Raw genomic sequence first — 21,609 nt, forward strand, 5'->3', positions numbered from 1 at the left:
ATTATACAGCAGGCTCCCTGGAAATGTGGGGGGGGGGTAGAGCTAGCTGGTGCATCTTGCCTTAGGTGATTCAAATCACATGAAGAGAAGAATGCCTGCACAGGAGTTGCCTGTCATCAGTCATCCTGCTGAATATTTGCTGATTTTGCCATTGATTGCAATTGGCATAGAAAGAGCCCTCAGGCTAGATAAGTCTTTCTCTTACTGTCTGATTACATTCTATGCAAGGTTGACCTCAGTTGCAAGCTTAAAAAGTGCCATTCCTCAATTCTGGCATGATTCCAGAAATAACTCAAGTTTACTCTTCTGAAGTAATGTGCCAGGAATAGTTGGGAGCTGCCAAAGCATCTGTAGTTTGTTGCAAGAAAGCAAGCCACATTTTCCCAGCCTTATGTCCCAGAGCCCCTCCAAACAAGCTTCCAACAGCTTCCCTAACTGAGCTGTCAGAGGTAGTCTCGGAGGTACTGTTGAAGTCCCCCAGACTATTAGTACTGGGAGACTTCAACATCCATGCCGAGGCTGCTTTATCTGGGGCGGCTCAGGACTTCATGGCCTCCATGGCAACCATGGGGCTGTCTCAATTTGCCACTGGCCCAACGCATGTGTCGGGGCAAACTCTTGATTTGATCTTTGCCACTGGACATGGAGATGGTGATCTGGAGGTGGGGAGTTTTTTATCGACCCCATTGTCATGGACAGATCACCGCTTGCTGAAGTTTAAGCTTACAGCCACCCTTTCCCTCCGCAAGGGTGGAGGACCTATTAAGCAGGTCTGACCTCGGAGACTAATGGATCCTTCGGGTTTCCAAAGGGCTCTGGGGGATTTTCCGGCTGATAAGACAGGCGCTCCTGTCAAAGCCCTGGTCGAACTGTGGAATACGGAAATGACCTGGGCCGTGGACACGATCGCTCCTGCGCGCCCTATCCCATGCAGAGCTCATGCAGCCCCGTGGTATACCCTGGAGCTGAGAGCGATGAAGCAAGAGAGGAGAAGGCTTGAGTGTAGATGGAGGCGTACTCCTGACGGATGCAACTATGCGGTGAGGGCAGCGAAAAAGCGATACTTCGCTGCCACTATTAAATCATCTCTCAACCGCCCAGCGGAGCTCTTTAAAATTGTCCGAAGGCTTTTACATTCTAGCCCTCAGGATATTATAGAACCTTCAGAATCCCGCTGTAACGAGTTCGCTGGGCACTTCCAAGATAAAATCTCTTGCATCCGCCGGGACTTAGACTCCAGTATTATGGCAGTTGAACCTAATGAGGTATCCGGAGCACAGTCTTGTCCTCATTTATTGGATGAGTTTCAGTTGGTACAGCTTGAGGACGTTGACAAGGTGCTTGGACTGGTGCGTGCAACCACCTCTGTACTGGATCCTTGCCCCTCTTGGCTAGTGAAAGCTGGCAGGGTTGGAACAGCCGGCTGGGCCAGGGAAGTGATAAATGCCTCCTAGAGAGATGGAGTGGTCCCTAGTTGCTTAAAAGAGGCAGTAGTGAGACCACTCCTAAAGAAACCTTCCCTGGACCCAGATAATTTGAACAACTATAGACCGGTAGCGAATGTTCCATTCCTGGGCAAGGTCTTAGAACGGGTGGTTGCCAGCCAGCTCCAGGTGCTCTTGGATGAAACCGATTATCTAGATCCGTTTCAATCCAGTTTTAGGCCCGGTTTTGGCACTGAAACAGCCTTGGTCGCCCTGTATGATGACCTATGTCGGGAGAGGGACAGAGGGAGTGTTACTCTGTTGATTCTCCTTGATCTCTCAGCTGCTTTTGATACCATCGACCATGGTATCCTTCTGGAGAGACTCATGGAGCTGGGAGTTGGAGGTACTGCTTGGCAGTGGTTCCGCTCCTACTTGGTGGATCGCCTCCAGAGGGTAGGGCTTGAGGAGTATGGATCGATACCCTGGACTCTCCATTGTGGAGTCCCGCAGGGATCGGTCTTGTCCCCTATGCTTTTTAACATTTACATGAAGCCGCTGGGTGCGGTCATCAGGAGTTGTGGAGTGCGTTGTCACCAGTATGCTGATGACACGCAACTCTATTTCTCCTTTTCATTTTCTTCAGGTGAGGCTGTTAATGTGCTGAACCGCTGCCTGACCGCGATAATGGACTGGATGAGAGCTAATAAACTGAGGCTCAATCCTGACAAGACTGAGACACTGTTGGTGAGTGCCTTCTCTGACCAGATGGTGGATGTTCAACCTGTTCTAGATGGGGTTACATTCCCCCTGAAGGAACAGGTTCGTAGCTTGGGGGTTCTTTTCGATCCATTCCTGTCTCTTGAGGCGCAGGTAGCCTCGGTGGCACGGAATGCATTCTACCACCTTCGGTTGGTAGCCCAGCTACGTCCCTATCTGGAAAGCGACGACCTCGCCTCAGTTGTGCATGTTCTGGTAACCTCTAGATTGGATTATTGCAATGCGCTCTATGTGGGGCTGCCTTTGAAGACAGTTCGGAAACTACAGCTATTGCAAAACGCAGCTGCTAGTCTGCTGATGAGGACTAGGCGGTCTGCACATATAACACCTGTTCTGGCTCATTTGCACTGGCTACCTGTCCGTTTCCGGGCTAAATTCAAAGTGCTAGTTTTGACTTATAAAGCCTTACACGGCATGGGACCACAATACCTAGCGGAACGCCTCTCCCGATATGAACCTACCCGTTCACTACGTTCAACATCTAAGGCCCTCCTCCGAGTTCCGACTCACAGAGAAGCTCGGAGGGTCGTAACAAGATCTAGGGCCTTTTCAGTGGCTGCCCCTGAATTATAGAACAGTCTCCCCGATGAGGTCCGCCTGGCGCCTAAACTTTTATCTTTTCGGCGCCAGGTGAAAACCTTTTTATTCTCCCAGGCATTTTAATCTATCTTTTAAGCTTTTAACGTATATTAGGTTGTTTATTGTTTAATATTTATGCTCTACTGATTTTGGTGATTTTATTGTATTTTATCCTATGTTGTGCACCGCCCTGAGAGCCTTCGGGCTGTGGGCGGTATATAAATCGAATAAAATAAATAAATAAATAAATAATTCCAAAAATCCTTGTCGCAGGATGATGGTGTGAATGCAATTAACATGTATGTGTTCTCTTATGTGAATGGCAGCCCTGGAGAAACCTGAGCAGACTTGGAATGATGGCAGGTCTCTCTCTCTCCAACCTCCCCCACTATGGTCCTTCTTGACCAGAAAAATTCTCTCCAAAGCTGCATTTCAAGGGAAGCCTTGAAATAGCAGCTTGTGGAGAGGTAATTTTCTGTTCAGACTGTGGCAAAAAGAGAGTTATATTCTTCCTCTTCACCTCCTTGAGCCTGCTCAGGTTTTCCCTTTCCTCTCCTTTTTGCATAACAGAAAATGGGCATGTTAATTGCATTCATACCATTAACATCAGTTTGGTCCTGAGACAAATCTTAAATGTATAATTCTGTAGGTCATGCTGAACAGTTTTATTTATGTATTTATTTAAAAATTATTTATAGGCTGTTTTTTAAAGAATATAATTATCTCAGGTTAGCTTCCGCAATAGCAACACTGCATGTGCGGAGTTCTGCTCACACAACAGGGCTTCCCTTTCTTCTCATCTCCCCGGGTTCCCTCAAAATATGTTCTAAATGGGTCCTTTAATTCTCTAGAGCATATTTTGAGGATACCCAGGGTGCTGGAGGGGAAATTTCCTTTGTGCAAAAGTCTGTTGCGCCAGCAGAACAGCAGCATTGGATATGACCCAGTGCTTTCAAAATCCCAAACAGTGATAAAGCCAACAGTAAGAGACATACATCCAGCTCCCCCCAAAACATAACTTTGATGAAAAGGCAGCAAAAACATGCAGTAAATCAGATAAAACACTCAAGAAAAGACCACTGAACTCCAGATTGTGCTGGGAAGATAAATACATGATTGATCTAAATATTTTGGGTGATATTTTGGATTAATGTCATTGCATCAGTGTAAAGTACTCAAAAGCCTGGTTTTTTTAGATTTCTTTTTTTGTCTATATGTCATAACTAATGTGTTGTTTTTGACTACCAATACAATTTGTTTAAAATGGGAGAGACAAGATCACTTAAAACAGCTAAGTTTTAAAGACCTGAATGAGTTGTGACCTGACAAAGCCCAGTTGGTAATGACTTCCAGAACAGCCCCTGGGCTCCTACTGGGAGATGATGATGATGATGATGATGATGATGATGATGATAATAATAATAATAATAATACAACCATGGAGCTGCTGCAGTAAATGCTCTCTTCCATGATTCCGAAAACTTGCCTGCTCTTGAAGATGGACAGTAAAAAGGACCTTCTTTGCTGGTCTTAAAAGTATGGTCAGATTGCTGTTAGTGTAGTTGAGTTTTCAGATTACTTGGACACAAATCATTGAAAGGTCGCCACCATTTAAGTTTGACTCAGAAACACACCACCAGCCAGGGTGCAGCTGGTACAGTAATGGTGTCACATGATCCAACCATCTAGCCCCCATTAGGATTCGAACTGCTCCATTCAGAAACCAGCTGAAGTTTCTGAACTGTCTCTAAAAGCAGCCGCCCCATAGACTACGGCGGTATTCCCAGGCCTTTGCTGGTGCTTTATCTCGGTATATTATCATTCTAACTTTGCCCTAGCTTTTAAGTGTATTTTTTCCTGTATTTTAACATTTTGATATGTATATTGTACACTGCCGTGAAACTTGATGCAGGAGACAGTATAGAAATGCTTTTAATAATAACATAAACAAACACATCCAGGCTGGATTTATTTATGAAACTAGAGCATGGATAATTGTGGCCAGATCTGAACTCAACAGATGGAGCCACAGTTGGCACTCCAGTAGAAGCTGGTAAAACACGCCACCTGAGCAGTTCCAGGAGAACTTGTACAGTTATTAACATGCAGAGTTCTATGCAAGTCTGTGTAACTGTGTGCGTAATAGCTGAGCCGTATAAATCAACAAGTGAACATCTTGCACCTTTGTTTAGTCTAACAAGCCTGTTAAAAAAACATGGGAGATGCAAACCAATGGTCATGGGGTAGAACTGGTGCTTGAAAAGTTCAACTCTAAAAGAAACTAGTTCTAGTTCAAGTTCATCCTGTCCAAAAGAACTAGTTCAAGTTTGCCCTTTTACAAAATAAACTAACTCAGTTCAAGTTCGTTCTCTGCAAAGCAAAACAAATTTTAAAAAATGCAACAGCATTCAGAACATTACAAGCTGCTGTGCTGACATATAGGGTCCAAAAGTAAATCAGTGGCTTTTTACACACACTTGTTGTGTGACTTTTTACACATAAGTACAGGCATACCCCGCTTAACGTTGCCTCGCTATAATGTACATGCTCCATTTGTCCCCATTCCCCCTCTTAATGTATACTTTATTGGCATGACGCTGCTGCCATCTAGTGGTAATTGTGTGCACTACAAGTGAAGACAATTGCTTCACTTAACGTTTATTTTGGCTTTAAGTATACTCTCCGGTCCCATTGCGAACGTTAAAGTGGGGTGTGCCTGTAATAAGATCTCTGACGGACAGAATGTGAAGCTTTTCCCGTAATTGTATTTCCATATAAGGAAAGGCTTACCCTATTTAATTTGTACTGGCCACACAGCTGTTGAAGGCAAAAGGCATCATTCACTTTGTACCTCTACCTGTACTTCTTGCTGCACATTGCTCCTTTGGGAAGTGATCAGATATCTTCAGCAGGGGAGATACAGGAAATGCCTCACTTTTCTTCCTTCTGATCGCTTAGCAACAGTGATTAAGTGATGAAGTGCCCTTAGCAACAGCAGTGCCTCTTGTATTTGCCTAATACGCCTTAGAACATTGCCTCCACATTTTCCTTTCTAACTTTCCTTATAGATGTCCATCGACTTTTTGAAAAATGAAAGCTGAGCCCAGGCTTCCTGCTGAGGGTGGGGCCAATGCATCTGAAGATGAACTAGAAATTGTTCAAAGTTCTATTCTAAAATGAATATAATTCACCTTTAATTCACCCAGCAATTATGGGAACTGTGTATTTCAGAGATTTTTTTAACTACATGAGTAAACTTCATTCAACTGAACTAGCTCATTTTAACTGAAGTCTCCCAGTACCTGCCTTCTGAAACCATTCCCCCAGGAAGCACTAAAATCACTGTAAAGGAGCCCTGGACTCTTTCTAGGAGGAAGGGTGGGATATAAATTTAATAATAAATAAAAAGAAAACTCTGTCACTTAAATTCTGTTCAATAGAGAGTTCAGAAGGTTACCATGGCTGATTGTGTCGCAAGTTGCTGAGAGGTCCAGGAGAACTAATGGAATAACAATTCCCTCACACCCTTTCATTTTCTGGTGTAAGCCATCCACCATGAGAAACAAGGAATAGAATTGGAATGTTATGGTCACAAATACAAAGTTTTATAGTGCTCAAAGTAGTGTCTGTAACAGCAAGAAATGTTACTGTAGAATAGGTAGTCTTTTTTTTTTTTTGATGACGTGTTCTCAAAGTAGCTAGCTTTGTCCAAACCGCAGCTTCAGTTTAGAGATGGAGATAGTATTGAAATATCCCTGAAATACAGACCCTTTTGTTTTTAGCTAGTCATTTTTAAAAAATTGCCTATAACCTTTTATCCTTTCTGCAGTGAAAACCTCTCATAGCACCTGTTCTAGATTGAGTAGAGTTTTCTTCTATTAATTTTTTGACCTTTAGATTTGTCAGTAAATTTTTCTAGCTGTGTAGAAATGCAACTCCTTTTGTGGTGTAGTTTGTCATTACATCAAAACTTGGCATGAATATGAGTGCTAAGAAAACAGGCTGTTTGTTCCCTGGGGAAACTATTCTATAAGCTAACTTTGCTTTTATATGCTGTACCCTCCTAGATTAAGTGATTTAGTTTAGCCTGGCCTAGGGCAAAACGTTTCAGGATATTTTAAAAGATCCTGGTATCTGATTAACACTAGGAAAACAGGGGTACATTTTTCAGGTTTCTCTTCCCTATCTGTTAATGTTAAAATGTAGATAATACTTTATACATTTAATAAAGGCTTTATACATTTAATATATACTACCTAAATGTCTGATCCATATTGAAGGGGAAACACTTGATTTAACTCTGTGCTACATTCAAAGTTTGGTGAACTTATAATTTTTGCACCAAACTTGGAAGTGGAAAATATAGGGCCGAATCCTGTGCCCGAGCTGATTTTCACAGAAAGGGAGTCTGAGGAATTGAATCATAGAACAGTAGAGTTGGAATGGGCCTACAGGGCCATCGACTCCGACCCCCTGCTCAATGCAGGAATCTAAATTAAAGTACACCCAACTGGTGGTTGCCCTATTTATTCCGTGTCCTGCACTCTGGCATGATCGAGAAGAGATCCTGGCCCTCCTCTGTGTGGCAACCTTTCAAGTACTTGAAGAATGCTGTCATATCTCCCCTCAGTCTTCACAAGGCCAAACATGCCCAGTTCTTTCAGTCTCTCCTCACAGGGCTTTGTTTCCAGCCCCTTGATCATCCTTGTTGCCCTCCTCTGAACCTGTTGCAGTTTGTTTGCATTCTTCTTAAAGTGCAATGTCCAGAACAGAACACAGTACTCAAGATGAAGCCTAACCAGTGCTGAACAGAGGGGAACTAATACTTCACACGATTTTGAAACTATACTTCTGTTAATGTAGCCTAAATAGCATTTGCCTTTTTTGCAGCTACATTGCACTGTTGGCTCATTCAGCTTGTGAGCAACAACAATCTCAAGATCCTCCTCACAAGTAGTATTGCTGAGCCAAGTATCCCTCATCTTATAACTGTGCATTGGGTTTCTTTTTCCTCGATGTATAACTTTCCACTTATCTCTGTTAAATTTCATTCTGTTGTTTTCAGCCCATTTCTTCAGCCTATGAAGATCCCTTTGAATTTTGTTTGTCTTCCCAGGTATTAGCTATCTCTCCCAATTTTTATCACCTGCAAATTTGATAAGCATTCCCTGCGCCTCCTCATCCAAGTAATTAATAAAAATGTTGAAGAGCACTAGGCCCAGGACTGAGCCCTGCGGTACCCTGCTCGTTACCTCCCCCCAGTATGAGAAGGAACCCTTGCTAAGCATTCTTTGAGTACAGTTCTATAGCCAACTGTGGATCCACCTGATAGTTGTTCCATGCAGCCTACATTTAGTTAGCTTGCTAGTCAGAAAAACATGGGACACTTTGTCAAAAGCATTGCTGAAGTCGAGATACTTATGTCCACAGCCTTCATACAGTCTACCAGAGAGATTATCCCATAAAAATGAGATAAGATTAGTCTATCAGGATTTGTTCTTGATAAATTATTATTATTATTGTTGTTGTTGTTTATTACATTTGTATACCGCCCCATAGCCGAAGCTCTCTCAGCAATTTACAACAATTAAAAACGTTAAAAACAAATATACAAATTTAAAAACACATTAAAAAAAAAACAATTTGGGGGAGATTCCTGCCTGGCCAGCTCTCCACCTTGAACACAAGCCCATCTGTCCATTCAAGAACATGAAGGACAGTCTAGCAGCAAAAGTGGGTAGCTCTCTTCCCTCCACCCTCAAAGGCAGCACTCTTCCTCGTCCATTTCAACCAGAGGCTGGTGGTGAGGCTCCTCTTCAGAGCCTTCCTCTGCAGCCACCTCCTGAAGCAGGACCACTTTGTAGGAGACTGAAGAGGGGCCAGTTCCACAGAAAGAGAGGGAGGCTGTGCAACACCAGGAAGTCAAACCGGCTTCCACTGCTGCCATCAACAAGGAAGGAAGCCAGAGGTCCAGTGCTGTGTCATAGATGCGGGTAGTGTCAAAAGGGCACTCGTTTGTTATCACAGTGCAGGCATCAGCTGGAAGGGCAGAACTGTTGCAACCGGTAAAGAGATTATGGCCACCGTTGACAACAGTGAGGGAGATGGCAAGTGCCAGCCCCACTCAGCAAGCTCCTCAGATCAAGACATTTGCCAGGGAGATAACAACCAGGATCGCCTTGGACTCAATAGATTACTTACGAGATTTAACTCTTATTGCAAGGAAAATTCTCTAGAGATAAATTATGTCAAATCTAAGATCATGATATTCTCGAGAAGAAAAGACAGACACATTTGGAAGATGGGCCACACAATAATCGAACAGGTTAATTCGTACAAATATTTGGGGATCTGGTTCCAGGAGACTGGACTATGGAATTCCCATATTCTTTATTTAAAAGCTAAGGCAAATAAAAATCTCGGGGCAACTATAAGATTTTTTTTCACTAACGGAGGAAAATACATCCCGGCAGCAATACGGCTTATAAAATTTAAAATCATCCCAATGTTGACTTATGGTGCCCCCGTCTGGTTTCCTTATTATAAAGGAAATTTGGATGGAATAATATACTCTGCACTAAGATCTCTATTTGGAGTCCCTAGCTGCGTTTCAGGAGCTTCCTTATTATTAGAAGCTGGGATGAACTCCTTGTCCTGCCTTCTATGGAAACATATCATCTACTTCTGGATCCGTTGTTATAAATTACTAACATCTGAATCTTACCTGGCCTGCTTTTTAAATGACCCATTATCGAATGTAACATGGACAGAAAAGGTTACGGAGAAGCTAAAATCGATGGGTCTCCACCCTTCAGAAATATTAGATTTGGACTATAATAATGCTAGAACCATGGTTAAATCTAGACTAATAGACATCGACAACCAGTCTATAATAAGCTCAATGAATGGTCCTTGTTCTCTGAGGGCCTTGGGCATGAATATTATTCCAAATTCAGAAGGGATGAAATACCTATACTGGTTATCCGTCCCTAAATACAGACGGGCATTTACGCTAGCCCGATTCAACGTCCTACCATCAAACTTTCTCTCCGGTAGATATAAAAAAATACTGAGAATGTACAGGTACTGTCTTTGTAACGACTCAGAAATAGAGACCATCTCCCATGTTCTATTCTCTTGTAAACTATATGAGAAACCTAGAAAAGATCTTCTCTTACCAATTATATCAAAGCTTCCCGGCCGTTCAATTGAAGCATTACTAATAATTGTTCTACAGGGCCACAACGAAAAGATCACCTTGACTGTGGCCAAATTTATCAACACAGCCATACAGATAAGGAAGAATTTTCCCTACCCTTAAATTAGAGGCTGGGAATCTAGGCTTTATCCCATCTTATAAACAATTTAATTTTATCCTAATACAACTTTATTGTGTATAGATATCGATCTAAGGAGATAATCAGATCGGATTAATCAATTAATCATTTTAATCTGTTTAAGTACATTTTATTAATATCTATTTAAATAAGTTTTAATGTCCTTTGACGGGATGTTCTTATGTATTTTATACTAATATTTGTATCTTTTCCGACTTGAAGGTCTATTGACTAATAAATATTTCATTCATTCAACAACCAGGATCCAAGGCAGCCAATGGTGGGAGAAGCTCCAGGACACCAGGATCACCAGGACGTCGTTGGCATCCATGGTGGCTTCTAGTAATCACTGCATTGGTTTCAAGGTGCTTACAGACTGACCGCTTTATAATCTGCTCCAGAATTTTCCCAGGGATTGATATCAGGCTAACTAGCCTGTAGTTCCCAAGTTCCTTCTTTTTGCCCTTTTTGAAGATAAGGACAACATTAGCCCTTCTCCAGTCATCCAGCACTTCACCAGTCCTCCATGATTTCACAAAGATAATAGACAGTAGTTCCGAGAGTTCTTCAGCCAGTCCCTTCAGTATTCTAAGATGCAGTTCATTGGGCCCTGCAGATTTGAACTCTTTCAAAGTGATTAGGTGTTCCTTGACCATTTGTCTGTCAATTTCAAGCAGTAATTCTGCTCCTTCAACTCCAGGTTTCCTAGGAGAGTCATAGGCATACGTTGAAATACATAGTGATGACACACACAAAATTCTAGGCCTTACTGACAAAATAAAACGTGACAAATCATTAGCACCCCCTCCAAATTCTTAACAACTCAAATGTGAAATTGCTGATCTAACAAAAATATGCAACTTGTCCCTAATATCAGTCTCTGTACCAGATGACTACAAAGTGGCCTATGTAACACAACTTTTTTAAAAGGGATCCAGAGAGGATCTGGGAAATTATATACTGGTTAGCTTAATGTCTGTTCCAGGAAACTGGTGGAAAGCATGATTAAAAATAAAATAACCAAGCATGTAGAAGAACAAGTCTTGTTGAAGCAGAACCTGTATAGCTTCTGCAAGTGCAAGACCTGTCTCACTAACCTTTTAGTATTCTTTGAGAGGAGGAGAGAGAGTGTGTATGAGAAAGAGGTGATCCAGTTGACATTGTCGGAAGCCTTTTGAAAAAGTACACAAAATACCTCACTGAAGACTCCTGAGTAGGCCTAGTAGTCATGGGATAAGAGGTGGAGTTCTCTTATGGATCAGTAACTGGTTAAGAAATGGGAAACAGAGAATAAGAATCAATGGACAGTTCCCCCAATAGGAGGATGTAGAAAATGGAGTCACCCAAGGATTGATATCAGGATAGGCAAAATAAAATAATTCTTCACATAGTGCATAGTTAAACTATGGAATTCGCTCCCATAAGATGTAGTGATGACTTTAAAAGAATGTTGCACAAATTCGTGGAGAAAAAAACTATCAATGGTTGCTAGCCATAATGGTTGTGTATTATCTCCAGTGTTAGAAATGTAAACACCCAATTCCTGTGTAGCCCATGTTTTCACTCATCCATCTCAGGGTCTTTTTCTTTTCTTCTTCTGCTCTTCCCATTCTTCATCTTATACTTCGTTATTCTCTAGACATTTCCATCACTTTCTCACCCATCTGATGAAGTGGACTGCAGTTGTGAAAAGTTATGCCATAATAAACTTGTTAGTCTTTGCTACTTAAAAACAATTGTTTGCTTTTTTTTTCTAATTCTGGCAACTGATTAGAAGATGTGTGAGAGAAACCAGAGTATAGCAACAAGAAAGCTGTCCTTCCACTCATTTCCAAGTTTTTGCACCCACCTCTTAATATAAACCATGGGTTGGGAAATCTGTGATCCTCTAAATGTTGTTGGACTACAACTCCCATCATCCCTGACTTTTTGTACACTGCTCAGCTGATAGACTTGAGTTCAACATCTGGAGGGCTGTAGGTTGCCCACCCTGATTCATGTGTTGTGAATTAATCCATAAATCTCCTCTTCTTTAATTCATCCCTCTTTGGGGATATTGAGACTATCAGTCAGTCAAGGATAGCTTCACCAGATACATCCTATGCTGTCTTAACGCTATACATGGTTATTCCAAAGCAAGGCCCACTAAGTCCAATGTGACTGTCTCCCTAGTTTAACTTTGGTTTCCTTACTTGTCATTTCTCTCCCTCTCCTCATCCCGAAATAGCAATGGGGGTGGAGAAGGCCCAGCTGCGGGGAAGGTGGGTGGCATTGCATTTTTGTTTTGTTTTCTTTTTTGCTTTCAGTGACCTGGAACACTTGCATTTAAAAATTAATCCCTGCTCTAGTTTTATTCAGGATGAACAAGGTGAATACAGAACATTGGTATGTAGCCATGTGGCGTTGCTTTCTGAACCTGCTCCCTTTCATGTTGCATATTATCCTTATTTCCGTGCATTAATTCAGTCTGCTATTTTTCTGCAACTAAAACTACTTTTCCATATATTTCTGCAGCTAGACTGTTGCTCACCCTGATCACTTGGAATATAGCCATGGACAATGTTGTTATGCACTCCACATTTCCCTAAGTGGTGAGAAGTGCTACTTGGGTTTGGCTTCTTTAAAAGAGAGATCACTGGAGAGATATGTTTTGTATATTTGATTTATTTTACAAATATACAAATAGAACATCTGTGGAAGCAAGTAGCGTATTAGCTCCTACCATGAACCTCACATAAGAAAGGCACAGTGCACCCCAAAATGCTTCCAGCCCTTAGTTCACAGCTTGTGCATTCTCCTTCTGTCTCTTCCCCTGATCCTCCGTGTTACACCACAGCTGCTGCTTTTGTTTCTCTGTTGCGCGTGCCCACACACACACACACACACAGCTCTGCCTCTTTTCCAAAATCAGAGGGCTTTCTCATTTCAAACAAACATTTCAGAGAAATCACTGTATTTAAAAAAACAACACACTTTTTTGCCATTTTATTATACCATAAAGCAGAGGTGGACGACAGGGACAGACAGACACACAGAGAGAGAGAGAGAGAGAGAGAGACAGAGCCTGCCAACTTGGGGGCGGGGGAGTTCTTTTCCCAGGAAAACTTAGTTTTAAAAACTGTAAATGTTTATCAGATATAGTAGTTGTTCTGCAACCACATAGAAAGAGGAACAAAACACTTTTAGAAGCTGGGGGGGGGAAAGTAGGAAACTTAACAGGAAGGAAGAAACTTAGATGGGATGAAACACTGCAGTAACGTCAGGAGATGTCAGAGACCACATAACATTGGCTCAGGGGCTGCAGGTTGCCCACCTGTGCCATAAAAAAGAGCAACATTCTTTTGTCAAATCTCGGACTATGATCAGGCTTTGCTTGAAGAGGATGGGAAACTGCCAGTCCTCAGACTGGATGCACCCTGGGGGGCTTCCTCTCTCTCCACCCTGTGGTGTTTGTGTATGATGTATGTGTTCCAACTCTGGCCATGCCCACTTTTGTTTTGGCACTGTCCACCATGGGCATGTGGCCATGGAAGGTTGAGGATGTGGCAATGCAGCCCTTGGCCTGAGAAAGGTTCTCCATCCCCTACTTTAAGTCAAATCTACAGTGATAGTCCATACACAGTTATCAGGCAGAAGTCTCACAACACTATGCCTCTCTCAGAGGCAGTTAGGTCCTGAGGCTATTTTTTAAAGGGATTTATAGTATTCCTGGAAAAGAGAATAAACTGACAAGTTGAGAAAGCTATCAGAAGTCTACAAATGTGAATCACTGAAAGTTGTTTCCCCATTACCAATACAATTTCTTTTGGGGAAAGGTTGTAGCTCCAGTGTTACAGCATCTGATTTATATATAGAAGGCATCAGGTTCAACCCCTGACATCTTTAGGTAGGGCTAGGAATATCCCGTCTGAAACCCTGGAGAGGAGCTGCCAGTCAGTGTAGGCAATACCAAGCTAGATAGACCAATGTTCTGATTCTGTATAAGGCAGCTTCTTATGTTCCTATGAGGTTCCTATCTGCTTTTTCCAAGTTCTAGTTACTCCTTTCTGCCCCTTTCCTAGCTCTCCAATATCCTTTTCGAGATAAGGAAAGCAACCAGAGTTGTATATACTACAGTAGGGCCCCGCTTTGCGGCGCTCCACTTTGCAGCATTCCACTGATACAGAGGTTGTCAATTGCAGAACGGCCCTGCTCCTAAGGTGCTTGTTCCACTTTTACAGTGCTTTTTGGGTGTTGGGCGCCATTTTAGACAATGTTTGTCAATGTGTTCCGCTTTATGGCGGATTTCGCTTTACTGCGGCGGTCCAGAACGGAACCTGCCGTATGAGCGGGGCCCTGCTGTATTATAAACGTGACCACATTTATTTATATAAAAATATTACCATATTAGCTTTTTTTCATTATCAGTACCTTTCCCTGGGACATGATTCTGTCATTAACTGCCACAGCTGTTAAGTTTTCATTGAGTTATTCTCCACAATCTGAAGATCTTTCTTGGATAGTCCCTAAAAGCTTTTTTTTTTTTTGCCTAATGTGCAGCACTTTGCCCTTACTTTTGACCCTCATTTGCAATTTTATTGCGTATTCCTCCTGTTGGAGAAATCCTTTTCAAGCTCTTTGTAGGCTATGTACATGCCATACACTTAAAGCCCCCCCCCCAAGAATCCTGGGAACTGTAGTTTAAGGGTTCTGGGAAATGTAGCACTGTGAGGTAAACTACAGTTCCCAGGACTTTTTTTTTAGGGAGGAGATGTGCTTTAAATGTATGGTGTGTACACAGCCTTAATCTACTTGGGTTTTTTAATTATCCTGAATAACTTGGTGTTATCCACAAATTTCCCTGTACAACCTGAACTCCGAAGCAGTTACACAGAAGATAAATAACACCAATCCCAGTGCAGATTCTTGTGTAACCCTATTGCTTAATTCCTATATTATTAAAACTGCCCATTTACTCCTAAATTCTGCTTCCAGCTGTGTAACCTGTTACTAATCCATAAGAGGATCTGTCCTCTTGTCCCTTGAATCCTAAGCTCAGGAGCTTTTGGTGAGGGAATTTTGCCAAAAGTTTATAGGAAATATATAATTGTATTCTGGATCCACATGCTTGTTCTCAGAGAATTCCAAAAAGTTGATGAAACAAGACTTCACATTATAAGCCATGGTGATTTTTCCTCACCAAGACTTGTTCTATAATAATGCTTTCTACCAATTTGCCTGGAGAAGATGCAAGTCTAGCAGGCCTGTAATTTCCAGGCTTCACCCAGACCCCCTTTTTTAAAAAAATGGCATTAATATTTGGTAGTTTCTAATGCTATGGCACAGGCGCTGATTTTAATCATCAATTACATATTTTTGTCCGGAGACCAGCAATTTCATGTTTGTGTTTTTCTATGAACTTTTAATCTACTTATTTATTAATTTTATATACTGTCTCTCTATGCAGATTGCCCATCCAGACCAAATGACTTGTTAATCTTTTGTTTGTCAGTTTAGTCAAAGACTTCATCAGTATTTTGACTCTGTTCTTCAAATGCCATCCCTAAAAAACTGGTCCAGTTATGAGTATTTGTGCAACACCTTTTGCAGTGAAATCCAATGGGAAGAATGTCTTAAGCTTCTCATCTCTCTATTCTCCTTTAGCACTCCTTTTACTCTGTTGTCTAATGGTCTGATCACTTCCCCAGCTGACTTCCTACTTTTGATGTATTGAAATAAACTTTTATTGTTCATTTTAATGTTTTAGCAGTATGTTGTTCAAATTCTCCCCCCCCCACTAACTTCATCATCAGCTTACATCTGTTTTGTTAGCGTTTGTGCCCCTATTCCTATTTGGGCAAGACTTCCACATTTTAAAGATAGCCTTCTTGCCTTTTATAGTTTTTTCAGCTGTGCTCATTAACCAAGCTGGCATCTATCTTTTAAATCATACCAAGTATTCTAGAGAGATTTGACACTCGCACACACTGCACTCTCAACTTCTTTTTACTAATCCTATTCTATTTGAAATGTTTCCTTTTAAAAATCAGATCTGACTGTGTTGAGTTTTGTGAGCAGCTGACCACTTGCAGAGAAGGGAAGGACCATGGCGCAGCCATAGAGAATTGTCTCTGTATGCAGACGTTCCCAGGTGTCTCCTAGGAAAGATCAGAGAAGACCCATACCTAAAACCCTAGAGAGCTGCTGTCAGTCAGTGTAGGCCAGGAGTTGCCAACTTTTTTTGGCAATGGGCTACATTGGCAAAATGGAGAAACTGTTGTGGGTGACACACACACACACACTGCAACCAAACACACATCATGACCTTTTGGCAGGGGAAAGGACCTATGGGCCTCAGGGAAAAACTCTGTGAACATGTGTGCCTGTGGGTGCCAAGTTGCCAACCCCTAATGTAGACAATATTGTATTAGATGAACTAATGGTCTGACTCTGTATAAGGCAGTTTCCTATGTGCTAAGTCAGTGGTTCCCAACCTTTTTTCCCAACAGACCACTTGAAAATTGCTGCGGGTTTGGCGGACCACTTAATGATTTTTCTGCCGGTAGTAACAACTGTAATTCCATATCATTCAAATTGTAATATAATGAAATACAATAGAAGAAAGAAAAGAAGCAATAAAAATACAATTATGGATATTCAGTGTGATGGATGTGCCATATCCCAGCTTCAACCACAATTTCACAGACATGCCACAGACCACCTGAAAGAAGGTTGTGGACCACTGGTGGTCCATGGACCACAGTTACGGAACCCCTGTGCTACGTTTAATGGCATTGTGGTTGCTATTCCTAATTGTTTCAACACCACACATCTTGCAGTAAGCCCTAGGCACCACTCAAGGTAAAGTGCAACGTTTCCTCTCCTCTGTTTGGTTCCATGAGCTACTGCACAATTATGTTGTCAGTCCCTGCAGCTTTTTCCTTTTCTGCGTAAAGCTGAAGATAGGAAGAGGAATTACTGCAGCATCAGTTCCGGGTCTTTACTAAATTTAGCTGCCAGCAATTTGTGTGAATGTTTGCAGGCTGGCTGTTGACCTTTTATTTGACCATGCTGCCATTCAATATTAAGCTTAGAAAACTAGTATGATATTATACATTTAAATGCATATATTTATTAAATCACGTTCTTACATAAATCTAAGAAACTGCTTCAGCATCAGTTGTTTCCAGAGAACTCACCTCTACACCAAAAAATACATGTTTAATTGGAAATATGCCTAACTGATGTTTCTTACTTGTAAATAAGTGCAGTCACCAGGAATACAATAAAGTGTTTCACTCCTAATTCACAGTTCTAGGCTTCTTTTTTTAAAAAAATGTTGTTGTTGCTGTTATTAAAATAATAAAATATTAAAGGCAATTGCAACTGTAAGAACATTGCTGGGAATGAACATGTTACATCTGAAAATAATCCAGGATGCACACACAGGATGCATATCAGTGTCCAAGTGTCTCTTTCCACATGTCACCATGCATGGTTGGTGGTTGTTGCCTCTGTTCCAATGAACTGAATAAAAGTGATGGGGAAATTGCCTGTTTTTGTGTGTCCTTCCACTCTGCAAAGTTGACAAGTAGATTTTTCAGCTAGAGCAAGAGTCCAAACCCAGCCATACCATGAGTTTAATGTGCGCCATTTGTGTGCTATTTCTAGGTTCACCACCACTAAAAGGTAGTATCAAGTCCTTGAACAAGATATCTTGGTTAGCACCTTTAAATAAGTTCAGTAAGGCTAAGGCTGGGGACATTTCTAAAGGCTGATCTGTGATAAGAGTGATTTCAGAAAATGCAGTTGTCCAAAGGTCTTTATCCTAGGGCACTGGAACCATATGTGGAGATGTGGAGTCATACGTATGTGGAGAGAAGTCCCAAGCTCACCACAAGATCTCCAACAGTCTGGTTTCATACTTTTTGTAACCCTAGAAAGTTTCACAGGAGTAAGATACCATTTATGTGGAATTTTCAGGGAGTTTTCACAGATGTTATTGACATAGAATATAAAGGCTTTGACCACATCATTAGCCATTGTTCCTCTGTGGTTGTCAGTCCTAGTTCAGAGTCCCACCTTGTTTTGTTTCTTAATGGTGGTAGAAGAGATAATGAGGTCATCTCTTCATTGCAATATACTGTATGAATTGGAGGGGGGAAGATTGGTTCTCGCACATCACTACTTATATAATTGGAACCATGTATTTCATTTTCTAAACTCCAGCATGGTGCTAGAGCTAGGAATTTTAAACCTCAAAACACACTTTAAAATACAACACCAGGCTCTTAGCAATTTCTGGGATACTTTTTCCTATGAATAGTGCATGTTAGGAGACTGAAATTCAGTGAAATGTTTGTCACAAGACTTCTAACCCATGATATATTTAGGCTATTTAACAATGAAAATTAGATTTAAATTCAGTACTGGGATTGATTCAGTCTCTGTTTCTTATATGTAGGATGGAGGGCACTTGAAGGGAAGTTATGAACATAAATGGGGTAAAGAGTATAAACATTGTGGGGTGGGGAGAATCAACCGATGTATCCTATCAATCAGCTTCTTTACTCACAGAGCATGTAGGATTGGCCATTGGGAGAGAAAGTTGTAGACTTGGCTCCATGATTGCTTTGTGTATGTATAACTCTACTCAGAACTATAACCAAAACATGCTAAAGAAATTATAATAGTAAGATTTGCTTATGCTTAAAGATATCACTGACTGAGGTTACTACTATTAAATTTCATTTGAAAAATATAACTACAAAACAGACGTGTGTGCCAAGTGTTGGGTTTGAGTCCAGTGCAGCTCCATACATATATACCTACAGATCATCTCTATCTTTAGCCTCATGTTTGTAACTGCAAAGCACCTATGAATTAGGACCCAATAAGGTGGATATAAGGACAGACATTAGTAATATTTTATAATAGATATCCAGTCCTTTGTTCTGGAAAATGCTGAAGTTAAGATTTGTTGTATGTATTTACAGAAAGCCTGAAACCTTAAGATGTAGACGTGCTTCTTTTAATTGTTTGAATTATTAGAATTTTTGCTTAAGAATACACAAATGTACCACTAGATCTGTTATTAAAGATTTCTTCCAGTATAATGTCTGAATCCAAATTCATAAAGAGTTGGAAAAATGAGATGTCTGAGCTATAGGATTCACAGGGATTTCATATGAAGCCTATTTAATCAGGATAACACTGTTATTAATATTCATAGAGTCAGCTGGAACACAAATGACAAGACTATGGGGGTCTAAAATTTTTACTTGGTGAATTTATTAAAAGCAGCTTAAAAAATTAATGGAATCCAAGTAAAGTTGGTGAAAATGAAAATCTTATGTTAGCAGAAAAAAATCTTTATTAGAACTTTCTTTAAAACCATCCTGCACTGATATCTTTGACAGATTTCATTGGTACTTAAAGGAGGAGGATGCATGAATGGTCATTTAAAAGGATTTAAACACATTGGCACATTAATTTTTACATGAATAATAAGTAGTTTCCAAAAGCAATTAACTTACAGTGTGCAAGATTTGAATAGAAAAATAAGACCATGACATTAAAGGGCAAAGCAAATGTGCTGTACATTTTAAAATTAGTAATATGTCTTCTAATAAAATAATTGAATTCATATCCACAAAGGTTATTTAAAAATATTTAAGGATTAATGAAAGAAGAATATTTTGTTACCAAAAAACTGCATCCATAAAGAGCATCAGACTGAAACACAAAGTCTTTAAAAATCCAGGATTGTGACTCAAATTCCATATTTATTGTTTGTTTAAAATAACCTTTTGATTTGCTTCTGTCTGTTGGGAAAGGGTGGTATACTCTAGTGTTTCTTTTAATCTGTATAATTTGGCAACATTATCTGCTTAGTGTACATTATACTTTTTTTACTTTTTACACAAATTGCAGTGGCTGGTGGCTGATGTAAATAAATATCCAAGTGTTTTTGTGTTCTTGATTTGCTTAAAGCTTCGAAAACAATGCTGACGCAGAAGTGGTACTCATTCAGAGAAGCGGTGTATGTGGTTTCACAGTTGTGTAATGCTTGTTTCCTTCTCTCTTTATTGCAGTACTGTAAATAATATTAGTGCTGAAGATAATTATCATTGTGCGCTATCTGAAGGCAGTGTAAAGCAAAAACAGAAAAACTGGTTAGATCAACACCAATTGAAATTATGTAACCTTGTTTAAAATTACAACATAGCTCAAACTAATGCTTAAATCCCATCAATATCAAGGCAGTTGCAAATAATTTTTTTTCAGAGGGTCTTAGGTGCAACCAATTTGAATTAGATTGTAACATGGATAAGGTATTATGTATTTTGTTGTACTCTAAAAATAAGTTTTTGTGATAAGTGTGAATCTTTCACTGGTACAATATTTAACTTGCCAACTTTCTACATTTATTATACATAATTATTTTTTTAAAATAGGTATTCATTATTTTAGCTGGCAGTACTGATAATGTTGTTAGGTTATTGATTATAGATGCACCAGTAACAGTCCAGGGTGTACTTTTCCTAGTATAGGCTAAAGATTTTTTTTAAGTGTTTTCAAATATTTTACATGTAGAATATTCTTTCTTTTTAATATGTTTTATAGATACTGTTTTGTCTTTTGTTCGCCATCCTGGGCTCCTTCTGTGAGGAAGGGCAGGATGATGATGATGATCATCATCATCATTGTATTGGATTAAATTGTGCTTCACCTCTCATATTTCATGGGGCAGGCTGAAATCTTACATGCATTTGTTTAGGGGTGGTATTTTAAATGTGGATAGGATATAATCTCTGCATAGGGAGAAATGTGTACAAACAATGAAATCTTGTTCCTGTCTCCTCAGGAGTAAGTGTGGCTTTCTTCCAGCTAAATGGGTATAGGATTGCAGGTGTAGTCATATATAATAATTATGCAAGTTCTAAACTGCCACTTTTAAAACTGTGTACATTCTGCAAAATAGACTTTTGCACAATCTTTATACAGTATGTGACTGTGAATGCTTTTCTCCCAACAGGTTTCATGTGGGAAGAACTTTGTGAATAAAGCTGCCCTTCTAAGTCTATTGTGGATCAACAAGACCATTTCCTTGCAAGTTGATGAATGCTGGTTGTATGGAAATTAGGTAATTCTTGCTAGCAACTTACTATGGCTACTGCGGTTCATAGTTTGTGTAAGCAAAAGGCAAGAATGGCTTTTAACCTCCAAAGATTCTGCTGTATTCACACCTTGTATTTTGCCAGACTTCAAATTAGTGTAGCTGTTTGAGTGGATATTCACAATATATATCCAGGAGAGGGCAGCATTTTCCTATACCAGGTGTATAAAAGAGCATGCCCTGCTTAGACTGCCAATGTTTCTTGTAATTACTCCCAGTATATTTGTCTCTTGCTTATGAATTAACTTGCATTTATGGAACTAAATCATTCCAATCATTTAATTACACCTGAGGAGCTGAACTATAATTGCTTGCTTCCAAGTAGGATCTG

The 21,609-nt window shown here is 40.4% G+C and overlaps 1 protein-coding gene across 1 annotated transcript in view; it reads left to right on the forward strand.

Moving 5' to 3' along the window:
• MIPOL1 (mirror-image polydactyly 1) overlaps positions 1 to 21,609 on the forward strand; it is a 295,370-nt gene that overhangs the window by 41,151 nt on the left and 232,610 nt on the right. Inside the window, exons 2-3 of the mRNA XM_061611676.1 lie at positions 10,383 to 10,485; positions 21,138 to 21,245. The gene's annotated coding sequence lies outside the window, so the exon portion shown is untranslated. The remainder of the gene's footprint in view (positions 1 to 10,382; positions 10,486 to 21,137; positions 21,246 to 21,609) is intronic.

Source organism: Rhineura floridana, chromosome 2 (genome assembly GCF_030035675.1).
Source record: "Rhineura floridana isolate rRhiFlo1 chromosome 2, rRhiFlo1.hap2, whole genome shotgun sequence".
NCBI classification, from domain to species: Eukaryota; Metazoa; Chordata; class Lepidosauria; order Squamata; family Rhineuridae; genus Rhineura; species Rhineura floridana.